Here is a 26,129-nt window from a genome sequence, read left to right as displayed (position 1 = left end):
TAGGGAAATAACATTTTAAATTACTAGAGTTTCCTAAAAAAAGAGTAATCAGAAGTCACCCCCTATTTAATTTAAATGTGAGCTAGTATTATTATATAAACATTTTTAGTCAGATGGTGGCCTGATTTTATGTTATCTGGCTAGGTTGATAAATAGAATTACATTAGAAAATTACTGGATGATATTGTATTTTTCATGGACATGGGTCTAGGAGACATGTATCAGTTATTAGGTGGTTTGCCTGATCTGTGTTCTTACTGCCACAAGTCTCATTCTTAATAGAAGTTAAATATTTAATAGTTAAGAACACCTTTTTTATATAGTTCATTTTATTGATATATTTGAGATGAACAATTTAACTGTCAATTCCTTTTTCAATTTGTCATACCTGTTTTATTATTTTTTAAATCTTTTCCAATATTGAAGAGATTGGCTTAGTTATATAACAGATGTGTTTTATTTCTAACTTTTGTCATCTTAACTGACACACTGAAACAATAGTTATGGGAACTGGATAATTAATTAAATTTTACAGCATTGTATTTTTGTCTTTTTATTTTGGGGGGTTGGCTTTTCCCATCTCTGTTGCTTTTAATTTATGATATAAATACATATTTGAGAGTTCTAAATTGCTCAAGTCAGTTTGGTAAATAAGTTTATATTTTATATTAAAAATTTTTATCCTTAAGAATAGTATTCAAAAATAGAAATTTATAAAAATTCAAAATTAGTTACCATGGAAAGCATTGTGGAAAAATGAGATCAGAAAAGAAAAGGAGATATTATTCTGTTGACGGCATTGAGTGATATTAACAAATAATAAAAAGGAAGGATGCATGGTAATATTTGTGAAAATGTTATGCATTGTGTATTTTTAATACAATATCTAAGTTTTAGAAGGAAACAGCTTGTATATGCTGCCTTCTGAAAACATTGTATCATTGGTAAGTGGACAGGTACCAGGAAGAAATTCTTTGATAGAACTTATAAGTTTGTTAAAGAATTTTAAAAGACATTATAGATGCAAAATACTAGAATCAAAATATTTTAAATAATTTGTTCCCAATATTAAAGAACTGAGAACAGTTATAAGTTTCTCTTTCTTCCTCTTATTTTCTCTGATTTTTGGAGGATGTGGAAGCTGATTGGATTAAGTTGTGTTTTAGAATGTGGTTATTTCCTTGGCAATATGAACTTTGATTATCTGAGAGACCATTTTTTTTATTTTCAAAAGACATTTTAGAAATAAAAAACAAGTGAAAAACTTCCATGGAATCACATTTAAGGTTTTTTTTGGTGTGTGTCTAGATTATTTCACGCAAGTTTTCTAGACCTTTTCTAGTATACTGTTATATGCAGATCATCCTGAATTATACATTTATTGTGATAGTAATCCATTATTTTTTAATCATGAAAATATTCACTTTATTAGCATTTAAAATGTTTTATTTTCACAAGTTTAGTCCTTAAAATTACTGAAATTAAATTTTAATATGTGCTGACCTGTGGTGGTGCAGTGGATAAAGCGTCAACCTGGAAATGCTGAGGTCGCCGGTTCGAAACCCTGAGCTTGCCTGGTCAAGGCACATATGGCAGTTGATGCTTCCAGCTCCTCCCCTCTTCTCTCTCTCTGCTCTCTCTCTCCTCTCTAAAAATGAATAAAAAAATTTTAATATCTGGAATTGGATTTAGAATTGCACATATTTAATTTACTTTTTATAGGCTATTCTTTCCCTCTTTCTTAAACTCCACAGAGAAAGGAGGGAAATGACTTAAATAACTATTTGATAGTTTTAAATATATATAACATTTAATTAAAAATATAATAAAGTAAGTACAATTGAGTAAAAAAATTAAGATTAAAAATGAAAATATTAATTATTGTTTTGTAAACGTTGCCGCAGTTAAAAGAATTAGTGGCCAAATATATCTTGCTCATAAAATATTGTCAATTATTAAAATTTTTAGAACACATTTAGTCAATGAGTATTGAATATGCAGTCACTCTAGGTCAGAAACTCTGCAAGGTAGTGGGAATGCATGGAGAAGATATAGTCCTTTGCTCTCAATAAACTCAGCACTGAATTTATTATAAAACATTTTCCAAATACATTGTCTATTAAACTTAAAAAATGCCACAAGGTAACATTAACCAAAATTCTAGCGAAATTAAAAAATTTTCCTCAAAAAAAGTTTATGGTCCTGGCCGGTTAGCTCAGTGGATAGAGTGTCAGCCTGGCATGCAGATCTCTGGGGTTTGAACCCAGGTCAGGGCACACTTGAGAAACGACCATCTGCTTCTCTTCCTCCTCTCTCCTCCTTCACTCCCTCTTCCCCTCTCTCAGCCAGTGGCCAGGTAGGGGTTGGTCCAAGTGTCAGCCTGAGCTCTGAGGATAGCTTGGTTGATTCAAGCATTGGCCCCAGGCGGGGGTTGCAAGGTGGATCCCAGTTGGGGTGCGTGCAGGAATCTGTTTATCTCCTCTCCTCTAAAGTGAAAAAAAATGTTCACATAAAAATATTGCCTGACATATACAGGAAAGTATTCCATTTAGAAATGGTGTTGTTAAGGTATTTTTAGTCTTTATTTTATTATGAAAATATAGGCTGTTTTAATCTTGATGTTCTGCTTTGAAAGTTAATTATAGGCTCTTCTTTGTCATGTTATTGGAGAAGATGGTGAAGGCTGTACTTCTACCAAACAACTGTAATTTTAGGGGTATGGTCAAGTGTCTTCATCCCTTTTATATTAATTAAATGTCATGGCCAACCATAGAACAATACAACTCCAACCTTCAACACCCTGGAATCTGCTGTAACAGTCTGGTGAATTTGCATTTGCCATATAAACATCTTCGACCTATTCCAGGCCACTATTTTATTTATATTATTATTGTTATTTAATGCTTATTTTATTGATTTTTGAGAGAGAAAGAGACAGGAATATCAATCTCTTCCTGTATATTCTCTGACTGGTAATTGAACCAGCAACCTCTGTGCTTTGGGACGATGCTCTAACCAGCTGATCTATCTGGCCATGGCTGGCCACTATTTTAAAGTTCCCATGTTTATATTCTCAGAATATATGCTTATATTCTCAGTGTTGGATAGAAGCAGAGAGTACCTAATTGAGTACCGTTGGGCAGGTAAATTATATTTTCTCACTCTGATAAAAATGGACGTTGCTTTCATGTGGTGATGCTCTCATATGATACAGCTAATTGCCCTTCTTGCTTGGGAAGGGGCTTGGTTATACTAATGTGTGTTGGGGGAGGGCTTTCACGCCAAAAGGTTTTAAAAAGAGGAGCTAGGAGGCCCTGGCCGGTTGGCTCAGTGGAAGATCGTCGGCCTGTGGTGCAGGAGTCCCGGGTTCGATTCTCGGCCAGAGCACACAGGAGAAGCACCCATCTGCTTCTCCACCTCTCCCTCTCTCCTTCCTCTCTGTCTTTCTCTTCCCCTCCTGCAGCCAAGGCTCCATTGGAGCAAAGTTGGTCTGGGCGTTGAGGATGGCTCCATGGCCTCTGCCTCAGGTGTTAGAATGGCTCTGGTTGCAATAGAGTGACGCCCCAGATTGATAGAGAATCGCCCCCTGGTGGGCATGCCGGGTGGATCCCGGTCGGGTACATGCTGGAGTCTGTCTGCCTCCCCGTTTCCAACTTCAGAAAAATACAAAAAAGAAAAAAAAAAAAGAGGAGCTAGGAGACCATTTGGGGGAGAGTGATCACGTTCTTGTAGAGAGGAAGAGCCCATGGTGAAGCAGGGCAGGATAACCACGTGGAGGAGGCAGTCAAAATGTCTGACTGTTGAAGGAAAAGCCAATTTGCGCAGGAGAAGGAGATGGGGAACAGAGGTGAATAAGGCTGGTGAGGTGGAAGCCTTTGATTCTAGGAAAACTTGGATGAATCAGTGACTTTGAGAGTCCTGAATGGAAAGGGAAGTGTTTCCCACTGTGCATATTTCTTGCCCGCCAGGTACAAGCTAGGATTAAAGGAAAATGGACCACCAGTTTTTTGGGTTTGTTGATTCCTTACCATCTGTCTGAATCAAATGCGAACCTATGTTGGCCAGGCAGCTGTGATGGTGGCCGCAGATACTGGCCATACAAATACATCATTAAAAGAACTTAGTAACTTCAAGACAATTGTATTCTCAGTGGTATATTTGATCACAAACTAGATGATCTGAGCATTAGGTTGGACATTATGCATGCCAAAGGGGAATGTAGTTGGACAGATTAGGTATGATTTTTTTTTTTTTGTAATATCTTTCTAAGAGCGCATAGATTTGAGCTGACAAAACTAAGAGTCAAGGAAATTTTTCATCTCTTCCAGGAAGCATATTTCAAAGCAAATGAAAACAAGAAAATGTGTAGGCTAATATAAAAATGCAGGCCAACCTTTCCCATTTGAAAATGTATATCATTACCATTTATTTTTACTACTACAAATAAAGTGAATGCAGTTTTTAGGCATTTCTTTTCAACTTCTCAGTCATATATCCTTTTATTATGGCAATCTTTAAAAATATGTCTAAGTGAAATAGTATAGAGCTCTAAAGGACTGATAAAATATAAACACAGATCTCTGGAGGGAATATATAGTTGCAACATTGTCTAAACAATAACCATCAATATATTACATAAACTTAATTTAGTTCTGCTTGAAGTATGAAGGGCTTTTCTTTTAGAAGATTAGTCAAAAAAGTTTTTTTATAACACGGAAGTACTGCTTTTTATTTCTGTTATATGTTGAAAGGTGGTAATTAATTTTAAGACTGTGTAGTCAATATTTTTATAGAAAGCGACTAAAATATGAGTTCCGGGAGGTGAAGAAATGAGGAATAGAGAGTGTGTGGAAACAGCATTGGAAAGATGGGTTATATGAGACCGATGCCTTTACCCTGATTTCATCACTGGCTGTGTGACTTTGTAGAATTCACCTCACCTTCCTGAGTCTTGATCACCTTTGTCTTATTCTAAAAAAATAAAAAATAAAAAAAATAAATGGGGATGACACATTGAACTAGAGAGTAGCCATACTTCTTTTCAACTCTAACACTTTGAGGTTTAGAGAAAAAACAGGGGTACTAATTACTAAACTTCCCTGGGGCTGGTGGTGTAGGGACAGCACAAACTTGTCTGCACTGATTTTGACTGTACTACATGGAAAATCACAACGATAAGGTAAACCAGCATCAATTTTGTTTGGTTTTTGCTTTTGTAACTTTCTGCCCCTTTCCCCCTGAAGCTGTTGGATAGCTGCTGCTCTAGTTACCATAGAAACAGGTTAGCTCCTAGCTTTCTGTTTCCATTGAAAACAGTTTTCTCACAACCACATATTTGATCTCAAGAAATCTTTTGTTGTGGCTCCATCATAAAACCCAAAAAGATGATTGACTCTGTCATTTGCTAAATCTAAGCTTCAGGGCAGGTGTAAATCCATCCACCCACAAGGATAACTGATTAGATAATCTCAGTTTTATTTCCATTTGAAAAGTATCTTGTCAAAGGCACCATCCTTTCCCCTTTCTGTATCTTATACAGAAGGGAAAATATCATTCACCTGAAGGTTTACAGACATACCTGTAAACCTTTAAGTGTTTACAAAATAGTGTCAAATTACTCAGTTCTATCTCTTGTATAATCTAGTCTATCAAACAGAGTAAGCATACAGAATATAATGCTGTCTAGTACAGTTCATAAGTTTATGTTTTAATATACTCACTAATGAATGATATATTTTTTTTAATTTTTTATTCATTTTAGAGAGGAAAGGGAAAGACAGAGAGAGAGAGAGGAGAGAGACAGAGAGAGAGAAGGGGGGAGGAGCTGGAAGCATCAACTCCCATATGTGCCTTGACCAGGCAAGCCCAGGGTTTCGAACCGGCAACCTCAGCATTTCCAGGTCGACGCTTTATCCACTGCACCACCACAGGTCAGGCATGAATGATATTTTAAGCTAAATATATATATGTATTACGTAGTGCACCATATTTCTCTTTTGAGAAAATAGTTTTTCTATTTCAAGATATAGATTTTTACATAAAAGAAGATATATTCACAGTAATAACAGATACATACTCAGGGAATATGTTTATAGAATTTTTTATATGGGTAAAAAAATGGAAGATACATGTGATTATGGGTTAAAGTTTTGATGATAACATTAGTGTGTGTGTGTGTGTGTGTACATGCATGTGTATTACATATATCCAAAATATATACTCTTTGGATAGGGTTGGTGACTGACAGATATGACAGACTTCTGGTGTTCATGAGATTTAGAGTTAGAAGGAAACTGAGCATCATCTGATACATTGCCTCAATTCACAGATAAGGCAGCTGCCTTGCTCATAGTTAGGGACAGCGGCAGGGCTAGAGTTTAGATCTGACTTTTGATGCTCTGTTCATTCAGTCTTGATGGCCTAGTCTGGATTGTGTTTAATATTAGATGCCAAAATTGTAGCCCTTGGGAAGCAGTGAGCAAGGAATAATCTGCCTTCTTCAATATCCTATTGTTCAGTGTCAGCATGGAATTGTCACTGTTTCAGGTATTCACTTTTATTCCCTTTCAGATGCAGCTTTCCATTGCTGCCTGCTCTGCCAGTTCTACATCTTACAGTTCTGCTCAGTTTTACAGCCTCAAAACTAACCCAGCTATATGCACTTACTATTTCTTTCCTTTGGCTCACAACCTTCATCAGAAAATCTACAGAAGCCTTAGCTCCCAAACTAAGCCATGTATAATAGGCTTCAGAAAAGATTTAGATAGTTAATAAACAACATATATATTCCCCTTTATCACTTTGTGTGTGTGTATATATATATGTGTGTGTGTGTGTTTTTGCAATATGTTTTTCAAATATTGATTGATTTATTGTCTTTAGAATTTCATTTTATTTATTTTTTTGTGAGAGAGAAAGAGAGGCAAACAGACAGACAGAGAAATAGGAAGGGAGAGAGATGTGGATCATCACCTCCTAGTTGCTCAGATTGCATCTTATATGTGCCTTGATTGGGGAGGCGGGAGCTCCAGTTGAGCAGGTGACCCCTTGCACTCAAACCGGTGAGCCTGCAATCAAGTTAGCCACCTCAGGGTTTCCAACCCTGGACCTCAGTGTCCCAGGTTGATGCTCCATCCATTGTGCCAGCGCTGGTCAGGCTCTTTGTAATTTTTTAGTGCAGCCTTGTTTCAACTTACTGGTGATGGTTAATGTATTTTATAGAGGATTTTCTTCTCACATGCAATTAACAGTGGGTTCACACAGGGATAACTGGTGAATTAGAGGAGTGAAAGTTGTTTGGAACTGTTGTTAAGATCTATCTGCAAATGAGATTGGATATTGTTGTGAGATCAGTGAATGCAGGGCAGAAAAACTTTTCCTTGAACTTTTGTTTAACGGATGGTTAACCATAGTTTGTGTTTACTGTATTGTGATGCAATATAAAACATTATAATTTTAGGGGTGTTTGAGAGAATGCATTTTGTAGGAATCAAACAGAACAAATTGGGCCAAAGTGTTGCTGGTTATATCAGAGAAAAATACTTTATAATGGCTATAGTCAATTACTGATCTTCTGAAAGTTGATAATGATAAGGACATCTGTGTAATCTGACATTTCCTCTGTATTCCACGTATTAAGAAAAATCCTATGCTGACAATCCAGTAGTGTCTTCATTTTTCTCTTTAAAGACCCTGATGGGTTTGCTGTCAAATCTTAGAGCTTTGCCATTCTTTCTGTATCTGACAACATTGTTGACTCTTTAAAAATTGGAGCAAAGTTGGAGATCGTCATTCTTGGCAGGTGTTCTCTGATTTACTCTGATTTAGTCTTATATGGAAGGTGCTTTCTTTTGAGTTGTCTCTACGGAGAAAGTGCCATAGATAATATTATGCCACAAATTAGCCACAGATATTCTCTTATTGCTACTTTGCCCATAATTTTTTTTTTTCTTTTCATTTTTCTGAAGCTGGAAACAGGGAGAGACAGTCAGACAGACTCCCGCATGCGCCCGACCGGGATCCACCCGGCACGCCCACCAGGGGAGATGCTCTGCCCAACAGGGGGCGATGCTGTGCCCCTCCTGGGCATCACCATGTTACGACCAGAGCCACTCTAGCGCCTGAGGTAGAGGCCACAGAACCATCCCCAGCGCTCGGGCCATCTTTGCTCCAGTGGAGCCTTGGCTGTAGGAGGGGAAGAGAGAGACAGAGAGGAAAGCACGGCGGAGGGGTGGAGAAGCAAATGGACACTTCTCCTGTGTGCCCTGGCCGGGAATCGAACCCGTGTCCACTGCACGCTAGGCCGACTCTCTACCGCTGAGCCAACCGGCCAGGGCTTTGCCCATAATTTTAAGTTGTTCACTAAATGATAAAATGCAAAAAGATTTTAAAAATAAAATTAAGGGAATTTATACATGATTACAAATTTTTTACACAAAATCTATTTGGAATAATATAAAGTTATTTGTTGAGTAATTTGTTAGATTGGGTGTGATGAAAGTGACAGACATTGTTCAGAACTTATATAAAATTTGTATCTGTGTTTGCAAATTGTACAACAGAAATTCAGATAGAGGTTGCTTATTTTAGTATTTTTTTGGTTATTGATTTAGGATAAAATGCTCTTTGCTAAAAGTGAATATTGTAGAATAGTTAAAGTGAAAACAATAGCAAAGTAATAAGCCAAAATAAGCATCCTCACTGTTTTGACATATTAATTTTGACAAAATGAATAAAATTGATATTTAGGGAAGTAGAACAATTATAGTTATTACCGTTTGTTTATTATTTAAATTGTCCTGTTTTTCTCTTGAGAAGGTATTATGGAAATTATTAAAATATTCTTAATGAAACTTGTCTTTTATTTAAATTGAGTAGGAAATGGACAGAGTAGAGCCTTAGCTGGCACTTTTATGTGCAAACAGAATCTAAAGTAGCAGGTAGCCCTTTTTTTAAAGCTATTGGAAATTTATTACCTATCAGGCCTGAATGAACTTCCTTCAGTCATATAAAATGATTACTGGGTGCATCAAATTGAACAATTATTATATTTGCATCATGATAGATAAACATTTGTGAGCTTATGTTTAATTCATAGGTTCTTAATGGTGTTGACTGTGCTTTGGTATTTAGAATACAATGTTAGAAATACAGAATTCAAGCAAATTAATGAAATCAAACATTTTACTGCACCAAAAGGCTTCAATGACATTCAAAATTGATTAATCTTAGTGTAAAAATAGGGTTATTTAATTGTTTCATTTTTTCCTGTGAGTCAGTTTCTCAATTTTTAATTGTGCATGCTCTCATCTCTTTAGTTTTTTTTAAATTTAGATTGTTTTTAAAATACATATATTTTTCTATTGATGTATGAATCATTGATTTAATTCACCTCTGATTTCCTGTCTTAGGTGGCTTCTTGGTAATGTTTGTTTTCTAGAGTAAGTGAGTGTCATTGTCAGAATACTTGACTTTGTGCTTCAGTGCTAGGTTTATCAACAAACTGTTTTTCCACCATGGCTTGCATTGATTGGTTGATACTTGTTGTCAACAAGCATTTCTGTATTTATTTTCTAGCTAAACAAGCTGGAAAATAAATAGTATCAAAGATAGAAGCTTTTAAATGCTTTCATTTTATTTATATATTTTTTGTTTCTTTTCTTTTTTTTTTTTTTCTGTACTTTTCTGAAGCTGGAAACGGGGAGAGACAGTCAGACTCCTGCATGCACCCTACCGGGATCCACCTGGCACGCCCACCAGGGGGCGACGCTCTGCCCACCAGGGGGCGATGCTCTGCCCCTCTGGGGCGTCACTCTGTTGCGACCAGAGCCACTCTAGCGCCTGGGGCAGAGGCCAAGGAGCCATCCCCAGCGCCCAGACCATCTTTGCTCCAATGGAGCCCTGCTGTGGGAGGGGAAGAGAGAGACAGGAAGGACAGGGGGAGGGGTGGAGAGGCAGATGGGCGCCTCTCCTGTGTGCCCTGGCCGGGAATCGAACCAGGACCTCTGCACGCCAGGCCGACGCTCTACCACTGAGCCAACCGGCCAAGGCCTTTTTGTTTCTTTTTTAATTGATTTTAATTTGTTGTGTTTACATAGTTATAAGTGTACCCCCAAATATATCTCCATATATCTCCCTTCCTCCTCCTCTTGTTCTCCTTGATGCCCCCTTGGCCCCCTCTCCTACCTCCTTCCCCCTTCCCTTCATGATTTACTATCCTGCCCTCTATCTCTGTGTTATGTTTATATACTTTCACTAATGTCTTTCCTTTCTTTAATCTCCTTCTCTCATCCCCTTTCCCTCTGCCCACTTTCCCTCTGGACTCTTTGACCCCTTCTCTGCCTTGCTTCCATTCTTCACTTCACATTGTTCATTGGATTCCTCATATGAGTGAAGTCATATGATATTTTTCTTTCTCTGCCTGGCTTATTTTGCTTAGCATTTTTAATTTTTTTTTTTGAGAGAGAGAGGCAGACAGACAGATAGGAAGAGAGTAGGAGAGAGATGAGAAGCATCAACTCATAGATGTGTCACTGTAGTTGTTCATTGATTACTTCTCATATGTGTCTTTAGTGAAGGGCTCAAGCTGAGCCAGTGACCCTTAGCTCAAGCCAGCAACCTTGGTCTCAAGCCAGCAAACTTTGTGATCAAAGCCATTACCCCGCACTCAGCTGGTGATGTTGCCCTCAAGTTGCCCACCTTGTGCTCAAGCCAGGGACCTTGGCATTTCAAACCTGGGACCTCAGTGTCCCAGGACGATGCTCTATCCATTGTGCCACCACCAGTCAGGTGGCTTTTGAATCCTTCAACTAATAGTTACTGAGCTTCAACTATTGGCCAAGACTATAGTAGTATTGAGAAGGCAAGAAGGGTTAAAATTTGGCATTTAACATCAAGATGCTTGCATTCTGTTGGAATACAAAAAATGTACATCCATAGTTATAACAGAATGCACTAAACACTATAATAGAGATATTGGTGTAATGTAGCAAGACAGACTAGGGAGGAACTTACTCCCTTATCTGGAGGAGATGACATTTTAGTTAACTTCCAAAAAATTAATTACGTCTTTTCCCACAATCAAGGGGAAGGTCAATCGATTAGTGTGCAAACATGGAGGATTGACAGAGAATACCTTGCCATGTAATAGGGAGTACTAGAAGGACCAAAAGGTAGGAGAACAAACTTGAGTAAGAATGATTGAAACTGAAAGAACCTCTGGGTTTATAAATGAGATTTCCCAATGGAATGTAAAATGCTCAGTCCAGAGCAGAGCTGAACACTATTATTTCAGTTTGTTCAAAAACAGTGGTCTTTTTTTTTATTTTAAAATTTATTGATTTGAGAGAGATAGAGACAGGAAGGGAAATGGAGAGAGACAGACAGGCAGACCTTGATTTATTGTTCCATCTATTTATGCATTCACTGGTAGATTCTTGTGTGTGTCCTGACCTGGGATTGAAACTGCAACTTGGCATATAAAGACAATACTGGTACTGAAACTTAGATGTGCCTACGAATAGCATAAGATGATGGCTGAAAATTTCAATACCCAGGTCTCACATCAGAGATTCTAATTCAGTAGCATTTGATTAGGATTCAGGTCGGGTGGACATCTTTGGGGGTGTAGTTGGCTACTGGCCCAGGACATGCTAGTATTGCAATGTGGCTGCTCCAAAAGCAAATACTATTTAACAACAAATTAGGAGAATAACCATGTTTATACCATTACTTCCCAAAGTGCATTTTGTAGATCGGCAATTCTTGAGGATGTGAATAGGCATTGACTCTTAAAAGAGTTCCCTGGACAGATGAACTTGGAAAAGTTTAAAACAAAGTTAACTAAGTTGTTATTTGTAAATTTATGTATTATTATTTTTTTTAACTACAAGTATTTTTAGAATAAAAGAGTTAAAGACTGGTTGACTGCTTGACAGTTGGTATTGAGGTGGAAGCGGAGTAATGTTCAAGGCTGGACTCAGTGGGCCGAGTTTTAATTCTGATTCCACCACTTGCCTGCTGTATAACTTTCACCAAGTTGCTTCTCTAAACCTCCTTCTTTTCATCTGAACTAAAGAGGTATTAATAGTATCTTATTCAAAGAATTGTTATGAGGGTGGACTGAGCATGTTCATGTGAAGAATCCAGCATAGTGCCTACTTTGATAATGTCACTTATATCATCATCATCATCATCATCATCATCATCATCCTTTCAGGCAAGCATTAGTCATTTTGGAGAACGGTGCAGTTGTAATAGGCTACCTTCAGGAAGCTTTCTGGCATTTAGAGGGTTCATGAAAAGAATAAGTTGTTTGTCCCTGAGATTTTTTCATGTGAATACTGGATAACTGTCAGGAAATTTTTAAAATTAATTCTATTCCTCATTAGTAAATAGTGCTTAATTAGAACAATGTCTAAAATGTGTGTGTTATATACCAGGCATTTTACAAGTGGCAAGGTCAAGGCATCTCTCCTGCCTTTAAGAAGTTTGTGGCTTCCAGGAAGACAAGAATAGGAAGAATAAAAGGGAAACAATAGTGTAATGTCATAAGATCTCAAGTAGAAGTAAGAGCAAGATGCTTTGGAGGTTAACCTCGTCTTTCCAAGTTTGGAAAAAACTTCCTGGGAGAAATATATCATTGCTGGTACCAGAAGATGAAGAAGAAATAGCCAGGCTTTTGAGACTGAGGAAAGAGCTTAAACAAAGTTTTAAATGGGAAAGAAGGCATGGCTTGCACCAGATACTGCGAATAGTTCAGTACAACTGCAACACAGGGTAAGGGATGGGGATGAGGAGCCATGCTTTGGAGACAGATGCTAAGATTGAATTGAAAGGTTTTTTTCTGGTGGCGATGGGAAGCTTCTGAAGGATTTTACACAGAACAATGTCATGCAGATCTGTAACTAGGAATATCATTCTGATTCTTTTCTTTTTTGACTGAAAAAAGAGATTGGACTAGGAAGAATGGGTACAAGTTTGTCAGGAGGGCTACAGTTTAGCATGTATTGACCTTAAAAATAAAAACCAGTCATTTTAGCAGCAAAAAGTGGGTTTGCTCAGGACAGCAAAGAATTGCAATTCAGGAAAAGCAAGCTCTAGCAAAAGCCATGGGTAAGTTCAACACAAAAAGGAGAGGAAGAAAAAAAAAGGAGAGGAAGGTAATTTTATGGAGTAAAAGGAGGAAATTGGGAGAGAAAAATGAGAGTGCAGGGAGATGATGGCTTCTCATTGGCTGAATTGGCTGGGGTACTTGATTTTTTGTGGAATATGCAATGTATATTTTTCCCATTGGGTCTTATAATTGTTGTTTCTTTCCTGTTGAGGGCTGACTTCTCTCTTGTGGTGTAATTGACAGTTTCTCCTGTGATTGATATAGAGTGAGAGAGCTTTCCCCTTTGGCCTTACTTCTCCATTTTAGTGAAGTTTCCCTTTTATTAATTTTTACACGGTAGAGATTCTGGTGATCTGAATTAAGATGTTGACCAGAAAAATAAAATAAAATGGACATAGTTGCATAAAGTGGAATTATTGATTGATTAAAGTGAATGAAGCAGAAAGAGAAGTCAAGAGTATTCCTCTCGTTTGTGTGTGCAGAATGGGACAGGAAAATCTTTCTAACTTTTTTTAATTCAAGATTCAGTAGTTGAATAATTTGATAATCTGATTTATTAGTAATTATTTTTTCATAGGATTTAGTACTATAATATTTTATATTATGTTTTCTGATTTTTTTTTTTATATTTCAGTACTGATTACAATTGGCTGCTGGAGGGGAAGAGAGAGACAGAGAGGAAGGAGAGGGGGAGGGGTAGAGAAGCAGATGGGTGCTTCTCCTGTGTGCCCTGGCCGGGAATCGAACCCGGGACCCCTTACAGGCCAGGCCGATGCTCTACCACTGAGCCAACCGGCCAGGGCCTCATGCTGTTTTGATTATTGTGATTCTATAATATAATTTGAAGTCAGGTATTGTAATGCCCCCAGCTTTGTTCTTTTTCATTAGGATTACTTTGGTTCTTTGGGGTTTTTAGAGTTCCATAGAAACCTGATGATTTTTTGTTCCATTTCTTTAAAAAAATGACATTGAATTTTGATGGAAATTGCATTAAATTTGTATATTGTTTGGGTAATATGGTCATTTTAAGTATATTTATTCTTCCTATCCAAGAACAAGAAATATTTTTCCATTTCATTGTATCTTTTTTCGATTTCCCTTAACAATGCTTTGTAGTTTTCATTATATAGGTCCTTTACATTCTTTGTTATGTTTATTCCTAGATGTATTTTTGTTGCAACTGTAAAAAGGATTTTTTTAAAAGATCATTTTCTGAAGTTTCATTGTTGGCATATAAAAAGGCAATAGACTTCTGTATATTAATTTTGTATCCTGCGACCTTTCTGTATTTATTTGTTGTTTCTAATAGTCATTTTGTGGAGTCTTTGCGGTTTTTGATGTACAGGATTATATCATCTGCAAAAAGTGAATATGAGGGTGGGGGGTGCATTCGGGGAGACACTAGAATCTATGTAAACACAATAAATTAAGAAAAGTGAAACTTTACTTCTTCTTTCCCAATATGAATGCCTTTTCTTTCTCTTGTCTGATTGCTCTGGCTAGAACTTCCAGCACTATGTTGAATCAGAGTGGAGAGAGTTGGCAACCTTCTCTTGTTCCTGATTTTAGAGGAAAAGTTTTCAGTTTTTTGCCATTTAATATGATGTTAGCTGATGGTTTGTCATAAATGGCCTTTATGTTGAGATATTTTCCTTCTATACCCATTTTGTTGAGTGTTTTAAACATAAAATGATGTATTTTATCTAATGCCTTTTCTGCATCTATTGATAGGATCATATGGTTTTTGTTCTTTGTTTTGTTGACATGGTGTATTACGTTAACTGTTTTACTTACGTTGAACCATCCTTGTGATTCTGAGATGAATCCCACTTGATCATGATGAATTATTTTTTTAATGTGTTGTTGTGTTTTATTTGCTAGTATTTGTTTAGGATTTTAGCATCTGTATTCATTAGAAATGTTGGTCTATAGTTTTCTTTTTTTGTGTTGTCCTTGCCAAGTTTCAATATGAGGGTTATGTTGGCCTCATAAAATGTGTTTGGAAGTATTGCTTCTTCTTCGATATTTTGGAAGACTTTGAGTAGAATAGGAACCAAATCTCCTTTGAATGCTTGATAAAATTCACTAGTATAGCCGTCTGGCCCTGGACTTTTATTTTTTGGGAGGTTTTTGTTAGTTGTTTCTGTTTCCTCCCTTCTAATGGGTCTGTTTATGCTATCTACTTCTTTGTGACTCAGTTTAGAAATATTGTATTGTTCTAGGAATTTATCCATTTCTTCTAGATTGTTAAATTAGGTGGCATATAGTTTTTTTGTTTTGGGTTTTTTTTTATGTAAATACATTTATTGATGCCCATTTTATATAATTCAATGAAATAATCTATAAATATAAAAGCATTTTTCTTTTGAATATTACCATGGTCCATGTAAATACGCAGCAGTCAGTCATCTGCAAGCAGCACTCCAAGTTACACTGTTAGATTTACAGACCTGCATACACGTATTTCATTAAACAGTGGCACTTATGTACTCAAGTGGTCCAGTGGAATACATGACTACTGGGTTTGTGGAGTAAAAATAATGTGCAAGTTTAAGTCAACAGAAAGGGTATCAACCAACAACAAAAAGAAACAATTATGAATTAATATACTAGGGAAGGAAGTACCACAGTGACACTTGGTGTCAGAATACTGGAGAGGAAGTACGTTGAACGACACATGTGTGGCGCCATGTGCTCTCTCTCACTCCCAGGGGACAGTCCACCCATGCCCTAGGGTCATTCATGGTCAACAAAACAGCCATACATAAAGAATTTAGACCACTAAGAATAAAAGATATGTAGCTGCTGGTATCAAGTTTAAAGAAAAATGAGTTCAATATTTCAATTACATAACGAATTCCTTCCACAAGAGGAGATTGTGGGAAAAATAAATTTTTTTCATTCCCTTTGCTACATTGCTCATGATCATTTATTTTATGCAGGAGAAAGAACCCAGATATCTTTTATCCAAAACACAGGTGCAAATTTTTCTTGTTTTAAAATTTTTTTCCTCCATACTTCCGCTGTTGAACTTTGCCCTTGACCTGATGCAACATAAATTTTTTTCATTTCTTCAGTTACAAATATAGGAATGTCCTTTGCTGCAGTCAGACCACTAGTCTTTGGAGTTAGCAAGCAAATGCATTTAGAAGATCTTAGATACACAATGTCCAAAATTGAAATTTGAGAGGCAGTGTTAGAACTTAAGCAAGGCAGCATTTTTAGAAACGACTCAAATGAAAACCTAAGTGAAGCGTATAAAAACTCAGTTCTATTATTTTTGACTGGTAAATGATGGCAACAGTCCCTGGAAAGGATGGATAAATGGTGTTTGTTACCTCCAGGTCCAAAATATCCCAACTACTTAAAGTAGAACCCCGGAGAGGAGAAACACACACTTGAGTTCTATGGTCTCTAAAATTCTTTTTTTCCATTTTTAAAAAAGAAGAAATAGTAACTTCACTTGTAGACCACTGGTTGAAGGGTTTTCAACCAAATGAGAAACTCTACCCCTCATATCTAGTGCGACAGGCACCAGATTCCCACAAGTGGCAACTCCCATGTCCTGTAGCACGTGGCATCTGACCCAGGAGTGAAGAGTAAAAGCTAGCACAGAGCCCCAACCACTGGAATTCAGGCTAGATGGCATTTCGCGGTGTGCCGTTGTGTGCCAATGCTTTCAGGCTGGGGGCACTGGGCTGTGACCACAGCCCCTGTGAGAAGTCACACCCACTCCAAAAACCTCATGAATAGCTTTTTGGAAACAGTGGAAGTTGTAGTCAAATCTTTTCGTTCAAAACTTTCTTCCCTAAGAATGCAGACAAGTGCCAAAAATTTAGTCACCTCCTTTAAATAAAGGACAGTTGTATTATTCAGCTTGATAATTGCCATAGACTCTTTGTCATAAGCACTTCCACTGCCATCTTCCTTTAACCCATATATACAAGACACATCAATTACAACATCAATCATGTCACAGCAAAGTTCATAAGATTGCATGTCCACAGGAGAACTGTCTGTTGCAATGTAGATTTTGCTGACCACATCGAAGAGAAAAGCTTTTTCAATACCTGAATTTGATATAAAAATCAAATTAGTAGGTTTTCCAAGGTTGGCAGTTGTGGAATGAGTTTCTGTACGACCTTACTAAAGGCTTCAAATATTGAATGGTCATAGATACTAGTCAAATAAAAGCTAAGGTGGAGTTTTTCTAGCCCAGCATCTGCAAGGTCATCATTGGCCCATTGATGAATGTCTCTCTGTGTTTCTATTTTGTGATCATCAGACAGACCATCAATTTTGTGAATAAAAACCTCAAAATTCATGTCTGGGTTAACTTTGTAGGCTTTAGAAACAGTAATGTGAAGTCTTGTTAAAGCCTCCATGTAGTCATCCTGCGCATCAATGACATATATCAACGCTCCCGTTACCCTGAAGATCATCTCTCGTCAAAAGTGGGGTCAAAAAAGTCCATTTGCCCAGGAAAATCCCATATTTGGAAATTCACAAAGGAGCTATTGGAAATGTCATCTTTATAAATCTTGTTGGGCCTTTCCACAAAGAGGGTCTCGTTGGGTGACATTTTATGAAACACCACTTTCTGGATGGAGGACTTGCCGCTGCGCCTAAGGTCCATGAGCAGAATCCTCGGCTTGGAACTGTCAGCACCCCCCCGGGCCACAGCCTCCACCGGCCCCGCCTCAAGCCCGCCACCCGCAGCTGCCACTTCCTCTTCCTCCTCCTCCTCCTCCACGCTGTACCCGAAGTCCTTTGGGAACGAATCCGCTGGGCGGTAACTGCCGGCGAGGGGCGCTTCCTCTGCCCCCGTACTGCAGGGACATGGTGCTAGAGCCGCACCACCCACGCCCTAACAGGCCAGGCCCGGCCAGGCCAAGCCAGGCCGCCGCTTTCCCAGTTCACCGCCGCCGCGGGCAGCCGCCACCCAGTTTTTCATAGTATTCTATGATAATTCTTTGTATAACTATGATATCTGTAGTGATTTCTCCTCTTTCATTTTGGATTTTGTTTATATGAGTCCTTTCACTTTTTTCCTTAGTGAGTCTTGCCAAGGGTCTGTCAATTTTGTTGCTCTTTTTAAAGAACCAGCTCCTTGTTTTATTGATTTTTCTATGGTTTTCCTGTTTGCTATTTCACTTATTTCTACTCTGATTTTTATTATTTCCTTTCTTCTTCTGGTTTTGGGTTGCATTTGTTTTTCTTTTTCTAGTTCCCTAAGATGTGATGTTAAGTTGTTTACTTGGGCTCTCTCTTATTTATTCATATAAGCCTGTAGTGATATGAACTTCCCTCTTATTACTGCTTTTGCTGTATCCCAGAGGTTCTGATATGTTGTGTTGTCATTTTCATTTGTCTGTATATATCTTCTGATCTCTGCTTTTATTTCTTCTTTGACTCACTCATTTTTTGGAAGTATATTGTTAAATTTCCACATTTTTGTGTGTTTGTTTACTTTTTTAAAGTTGAATTCTAGTTTCAAAGCTTTGTGGTCAGAGAATATACTTGGTATTATTTCAATCTTTCTGAATTTGTTGATGATAGTTTTGTGGCCCAACATATGGTCAATTCTTGAGAATGTTCCATGTACACTGTAGAGAAATGTATGGCATTTGTCCTGTAGATGTGTATCATATCCAATTGTTCTCATGTTTCATTTAAGGCCATATTTGTTTAATGATTTTCTGTTTTCATGAACGATCTAGTGCCATCAGCAGTGTATTGAGGTCTCCAAGTATGATTGTATTTTTGTCAGTTTTTATTTTTAGATCAGTTAGTAGATGTCTTATATACTTTGGTGCTCCTTGGTTTGGTGCATATATATTAAGAAATGTTATATCTTCTTGATTCAATGTCCCTTTTATCATTATGAAATTACCATCTTTGTCTCTGATTACCTTTGTTGTCTTGTAGTCAGCTATGGTAATATGAGTGTAGCTACACCTGCTTTTCTTTGGATATTATTTTCTCAGAGAATTGTTTTCCAATCTTTCACTTTGAATTTGTTTTTATCCTTGTAGCTTAGATGTGATTCTTGAAGGCAGCATACTCTTGGATTTTTTTTTATCCACTTTGCTACTCTGTGTCTTTTTATTGGTGAGTTTAATCCATTTACACTTAATGTAATTACTGACACTTGAGGGTGTCCTATTACCATTTTATATATTGATTTCTGATAGCTCTGTATCTTGTTTGGTTCTTCTTTTTTGTTTTTCTGTCATTTGTTTTTGTTTGGTTCTATTCCATACTTCTTTTCTCTGTTTCTTGATTTTGTAAGCCATGTGTTTATGTAGTGGTTTTTTCAGGGGTGGTTACCATTAGGTAATAAAAAGGATATATATCATATTCATTGTAGTACATTATCTCATGTGTGCTTCTAAGCACTTCATCATCCTTTGCTACTATTAATCTTTGTCCTCTTCCCTTTTTTGTTTTTGTTGTCACAGATTAATCTTGTTTTTATTGTGAACTTGTTGGTGTTTTTACTTGTGATTTTGTTTTGTTTTGTTCTTTGTATCTGGTTGGATAACCCCTTTATTATTTCCAGAAATGAGGGCTTTCTGGTGATAAATTCCCTTATCTTTTCTATATCTGTGAATGTTTTTATTTCCCCTTCATATTGAAGGATAGCTGTGATGGATATAGAATTCTTGACTGGAAGTTCCTCTCTTTCAGTACTTTAAATATTGGGGTCCACTCTCTTCTGGCTTGTAGAGTTTCTGCTGAGAAACCTGATGATAGTCTAATGGGACTTCCTTTATATGTTGTATTCTTCTTTTCCCTTGCTGCCTTGAGGATTTTATTTTTTTCATTGCTTTGTGATAATTTTATTATGATATGCCTTGGAATAGGTCTGTTTGGGTTATGGTAACTTGGTTTTCTGTTTCCTTCTTGGATTTGAGGCTCTAATTCTTAAGTTCCCATCAATTATTTGTTTGAGTATGTTCTCCATTCCATTTTCTCTCTCTTCTCCTTTCGATATACCCATTATTCTTATGTTGCTCTTTCTGATGGAGTCAGACAATTCCTGTAGGGCTTTCTCATTTTTTTAAAAAAATTTTTGAGTCTCTCTCCTCTTCTCTCTGTAGTATCTCTAGTTCCCTGTCTTCTATGTCACTAATTCTCTCCTCTGTCTGGCCTGTTCTATTAGCTAAGCTTGTTACCTCATTTTTTAATTTGTGTATTGAGTTTTTCATCTCTGTTTAGTTCCTTTTTATAGTTTCAATTTCCTTGGAAAAGTATTCTTTTTGTTCATTGAATTTTTTTTTGAGCTCTCTAAATTGCTTTTCCGTGCTTTCTTGTATTTCTCTGAGTATTTTTAGGACTTCAATTTGTAATTCTCTGTCATTTAACTCCAAGGTTTCTGAGCAATTGAAATTTTTTTCTAGAGATTTTTCATCATCTATCTGAGCTACATCTCTGTCTTTTCTATCCATGATATTTGATTTTTTTTGTTAATGGCATTTGAGAGTGATATTATTAATAACACTAATAAGAGATAATTAAAAAATAAAATAAAAATTGAAAAGATACAGTGAAAAAATTAAAATTCTATAATGATAAGTAGAAACAAAATTGCAGAGAACAAGGAGCAGGAACTGAGGAAAAATGACAAAAGAGATAAAAGATGAAATAAAAAACACGCAAAATGCCACAAAGAAAAATATGAATCCAAAATATAATAATTAGTTGATAAATGAGGATCAAGTGAGAGAAAAAGAAAAAGAAAAAGGAAAAAAATGATACAGGTTTTTGAAATGAAACCCTTAAAATAACAAGAATGAAAAATGTAACAACTATGACCCTGGCCAGTTGGCTCAGTGGTACAGTGTCGGCCTGGCGTGCAGAAGTCCTGGGTTCGATTCCCGGCCAGGGAACACAGGAGAAGCACCCATCTGCTTCTCCACCCCTCCCCCAATCCTTCCTCTGTGTCTCTCTCTTCCCCTCCCGCAGCCGAGGCTCCAGTTGAGCAAAGATGGCCCGGACACTGGGGATGGCTCCTTGGCCTTTGCCCCAGGTGCTAGAGTTGCTCTGGCCACAACAGAGCGACCCCCTGGAGGGGCAGAGCATTGCCCCCTGGTGGCCCCCTGGTGGGCATGCCGGGTGGATCCCGGTCGGGCGCATGCAGGAGTCTGTCTGACTGTCTCTCCCGTTTCCAGCTTCGTAAAAATACAAAAAAAAAAATGTAACAACTATGGATAATGAAGTTCAAAAGGAAAAATAAAGAATAAAAAGGAAAGAAGATACAAGATGCCATTACTAAAATAGAAAAAAACAAAAAAAAGTTATAAAAATGTAATTTTTTCTTAGTTTTGAGAAGTAGCTTCTTTTTTTTTTTCGGCAAGTGGTGCTGTACTACAGGTTTTGCCCCTGTGGGGCTCTTTGGCATAGGTTTGCTGTTGTCTCGCTTGGAGGCTCTGACAATGGGAGACTCAGTTTTCCCGGTGCCTCTCCCCACCTATCTCCCACCTGAGCTAACAGCCGGGGGACTTAGCTATGAGGTCCACCCCAGCCACTGCTTGAAGAGCAAGAGGCTCTAAGAGAAACCAGGACCTTCCTCCAGTATCGCTCAAAGCACTGTTCTGGGTAAGGCAATGCTAACCAGAGCCACCAGCATGAGCAGGCAGGGCTGGGAGCTGATTGCAGATTTTGCACCTTTCTAAGGGTCAGCAGACAGGTCCAGGACGTCTCAGCGTGCGCTGTGGGCTGGGAGCAGATTGCAGATCAAGTGCTTTTCTAAGGGCCCCGGGTTTGTCTAGTACACCTCAGCGCTCTGTGGTTCTAATCTCCACAGGCTTCTCCCTTGTGCACTGTTTGGTAACCTGCAGCAAACCATGTGCATGCCCAGCCCCCAGAACTTCAGCAGTGTACACAGAGGCTTGCACCGGCCCACTTAGGCGGACAGGGCCTGTGATCTCTGTCAGAGGGAGGAATGCAGGCCCATAGAGGTGCCCTGCCTGGACAGTCCAGGGATCTTGCCTTTGTGCACGTCCCATGCTGGTGGTGGATCTTGGAATGCACAAAGACACCGGCAACAGTCCACTAAGATGCCTATCACTGGTAATCTCGGGCTAAGCCCTCAAGCCTGCATGGACATGCTTGTGCACACCCACACCCACGCCAGTGGCACCTGGTGTAGCCACTCCCATACTGCCCATGATTTTGGAGCCCGGTGTGCACAAAGCTGCTGGTGCCAGCTCCAGCTGCCATGAGCATCCTGTACGGGAAACCTTTGTCAGTGCTGCCACCTGTGTGTGTCCCTCGACCGTGGTCTTAGGCAGAGCTAGTGTGGTCTTTCTTCTGCTTGATTGTCCACCCTAACCCAGCTTCTTCCCTCTGCCTCAGACCCTCTGCATCCCTGGGCTTCAGACAAAAGCGCTCCTTCCTCAGATCAGTGAGGAAAGTGAAAAACCCTGTTCTCAGTCTTATTTCCTTCAGAGTGGATTACATATTCAGCCACCTTTTCACCCAGTCATACCTTTGTCTGGTGTGTGTGTGTGTTTCAGGTGCTCCTGAGATTTTTTTCTTTGTCTTTAGTTGTTGAATTTGTTGAAATTTCAAGGAGCAATATCCGGAGCACCCCTCACGGTGCTATTTCTCTGACGTTACTCCTCAGGGTTGATTTTTCACTGGGAAACAAGGTACAGGCTTACTGGCATAGAAGGCCAGCGCCCATTTGAGCAGTTCTGTCTGCTCCGATTGCTCAGCGATGCTGTACAGCTAAATGTCTTAACTAACACTTCTGTTTGGAACACAGATATAACTGTTTGCTTCTTAGGGATAAATGCTAAGGTAAATGATAAACCTGTTCATGTTAATAACAGAAATTAATAATTTTGTTTTTCCTCATGTATAGCATATGTTTTCTTTGTGTTTTAGGAGCAGGACATTATACCTGAAGATTTACCAGAACCAACGGACAAATATAAACTAAAATATCAGCAATACAAAACTGAAATGAAAGAGGGATATAAACAGTATAGTCAGAGAAATGCAGAGAAGACCAAATCAAATCTCATGCATCAACTGTCTCCAAAAAAATGAGATAGATGACAAGGTAGTGTATGAGGCTTTATGAAATTATAATGAAATTTTAAAAAGGAATATATGTATTATCGAAACATCTTTTTGTCTGATATGTCTTGCTGTTAATGATAATAAGTGTGCCCAGGACCATTTTAAGTATTTTACTTAGTTAATTAGTTTATTCCTCATAATAACCCTAAAGGGTTGGAAAGAAGACAATATCATACAGTATGGCTGTTTCTGTTGTCGCTCTCTTGAACTCTGTTTGTCTTCCAGTCTAAATATTAAGGTATAAAAGTGGTTTCAAACTTTATAGTGACCTTGTTTTATTCTAAAACTATCATCTCTCCATGATTGTCTTCCTCATTTTAGGAGATTTTTTTAACATCATGAATTGCTGAAATTGTTATGTTTTCATTTAATATTAATTAGGTGTAAATTCAATAAGCACAAATAAACATAACACATTTAATGGCTTTCCAGAAGCATACAAATGAGGTTAATCTTGAATTTTGGAGAGAAATGTTTGGAAACACAGTTTATGATACAACTAGCCATAAAGAGAACAGTTGTATACAAATTCTTAATTCAGTTAACTTTTTGTAAGAAAATGTATTTTCAGGGAAGTTTGATGTTTGTAGTTGCTTAGCATTTTTCTATAGATAATGTTTCAAAGGAGAAATGCACCCCCATGTTTATGGTAGCATTTTCACAATGGTGAAGATCTGGAAACAGCCCAAGTGTCCATCAATGGATGAGTGGATTAAAAAGCTGTGATACATATATACAATGGAATACCATGGGGCCATGAAAAAGAAGGAAATCTTACCTTTTGCAACAACATGGATGGACATGGAAACTATTATGTTAAGTGAAATAAGCCAGGCAGAAAATGAAAAATATCATATGACCTCAATCATTTGAAATATCCAATGAACAGTGTGAACTGAGGAATGGAATTGAGAAAGAGGAAAGATCAAAGGGTCCAGAGGAAAAGAGGACAGAGGGAAAGGGAATGACAGGATGGGATACACCTGAAGGGAAGGGGGGAGGGCGCTATGGGAAGGGGGACAAGAGAGATGTTGAGGGGAATATGGGGGAGGGACGATGCATTCGGGGCAACACTAGAATCTATATAAACACAATAAATTAAAATCAATAAATAAAAGAATATTACTTACAAAAAATTAATTTATAAGTATATGTGGCATATCAACTAATTTCTCTAATCCATGTAGGAATTAGCTAGAACTAAATCACAGTGTTTAGCTGAAAGCATAATGAACAAGAGTTATGGGATTTTTAGGTCTCCTTATCTTAAAACAAAATTCCCAGATCCAAACAATGCACACAAATATAATAATCTAGTGTCTAAGTAGGCAGGGAAATTTCACAGATTTTTCCCATCTAATGAAAAGCCAGATTCTGGGTAGATTTTGAAAGTAAGTCTGAGAATATTTGGTAATGGATTAGTTGTAGCCTTGAGAGAAAGGGAAGGGGAAGAATGATGCTAAGGCTTTTAGCTTGAGTGATTAAAAGGGTGGAAGACCACAGGGAAGGCAGGTTTGAGGAGGTTAAATTTGAGATACCAAGTGGAAATGTCACTGTTTTCTTTTGTAAAGTTTGAAAACAACCAGAAACAAAACAAAATGCTATTTTTATGTTTGAAAGAAAATCTGACAAACATATTAGCAGATAAATAAATAAAAGTATATAATATCCTCATACATTAATTTCCAACAGTTACTACTTCAACAAGATTCATTATTGGTTCATTGAATAAATGTTCATCGGGTGCTCACTGTGTGTGGTCCTGCTCTGGCACCAGGGATAGTGCGAGGTTCCTGCCCTCATGGAACTTATAGCAGGAAGGGCAGGCAACAAGTCATAAGTAAATATATAATAAAATTTCATGTAGCAATCCAAGGTCCTGAAGACAGAATAGGGTATGAAGATAGACTTTTCAGGAAAGATCTAAAGTAGGAACAAACTCTAAGGGAAACTCTTGAACTCTATAAAATTTTTGTCAGTTGCTATCCTACTGGAACACTTTTGTTGTTGTTAAGCACATCTTATATTCAGAGAAAAATTTAGTGTTCATCTTTTTAGGACCCCAAAGGATTTTTACCTCAACAGATGCACCCCATGTTTTAGTATTTTACCTCTAAATTTAATTTTGTAAAGGAGTGGGCATGCCCACATTTATTAACTTTACAAAAACTTAAATGGACGATAATCGTTATAATAGTTACTACTGTTTATTTAATACTCACTGGATGTTAGGTATTTATCAAGTGTTGGACATGTGTTATCTCATTTAATCTTCTGTGTGTGTTTGTGAAGTAGTTGCTATTATTAATTACCATTTTAATTCTAATCTCCATGAGTAAACCAAGGCATGCACAGAAAGGACATATACCTAGAAAGTGGAAGAGCTGGGTTCAGACAGATGATCTGATCGTCAGAGCCTGTACTGGTAACCCCTACACATGTAACCAATGACACATTCGGGGGTTCTTTAATCCTTACTTTTGTTAAAAACAAATATTATTTAGATATGTGCATGAGAGTAATTTATTGCTTTCATGTACAGTTGTACGAGAGGAAGAAGCAATCACGGATTACCTTACAACTCTGGATAGGAAAGCCCTCTTACAGCAGTGTTATGCAGACAACCCTTACCATGCGCAACACAGTACAAGAAAATCCAACGCTGTAAGTTATCAGTATGTTCACTTATTTGATAAACGAGTAAGATAATTTTCCCTGCAAGATTTAACAGACTTACGTTTGAACAAATAATTTCAACAATTTATTTTATTTTATTTTATTTTTCTGGTTATTTGTATAGTCTCTTGTTTTTTGTTTTTTTTGTTTTTTTTTTTATATAATTTTATTTTTTTAATGGGGTGACATCAATAAATCAGGATACATATATTCAAAGATAACAAGTCCAGGTTATCTTGTTCAATTA

General features: G+C 37.6%; 2 pseudogenes; one reads left to right on the top strand and one right to left on the bottom strand.

Annotated features, from left to right (window-relative positions):
* The window catches only part of LOC136322311 (calcyphosin-2-like), a 134,891-nt pseudogene that overhangs the window by 2,123 nt on the left and 106,639 nt on the right, over window positions 1-26,129 (top strand).
* On the bottom strand, window positions 16,649-22,345 carry LOC136323711 (ras-related GTP-binding protein C pseudogene; annotated as a pseudogene).

This window comes from Saccopteryx bilineata, chromosome 2 (assembly GCF_036850765.1).
Source record: "Saccopteryx bilineata isolate mSacBil1 chromosome 2, mSacBil1_pri_phased_curated, whole genome shotgun sequence".
Taxonomy (NCBI): domain Eukaryota; kingdom Metazoa; phylum Chordata; class Mammalia; order Chiroptera; family Emballonuridae; genus Saccopteryx; species Saccopteryx bilineata.
Note: the sequence above shows the minus strand (reverse complement) of the source record. Positions and strands in the feature narration are given on the sequence as shown.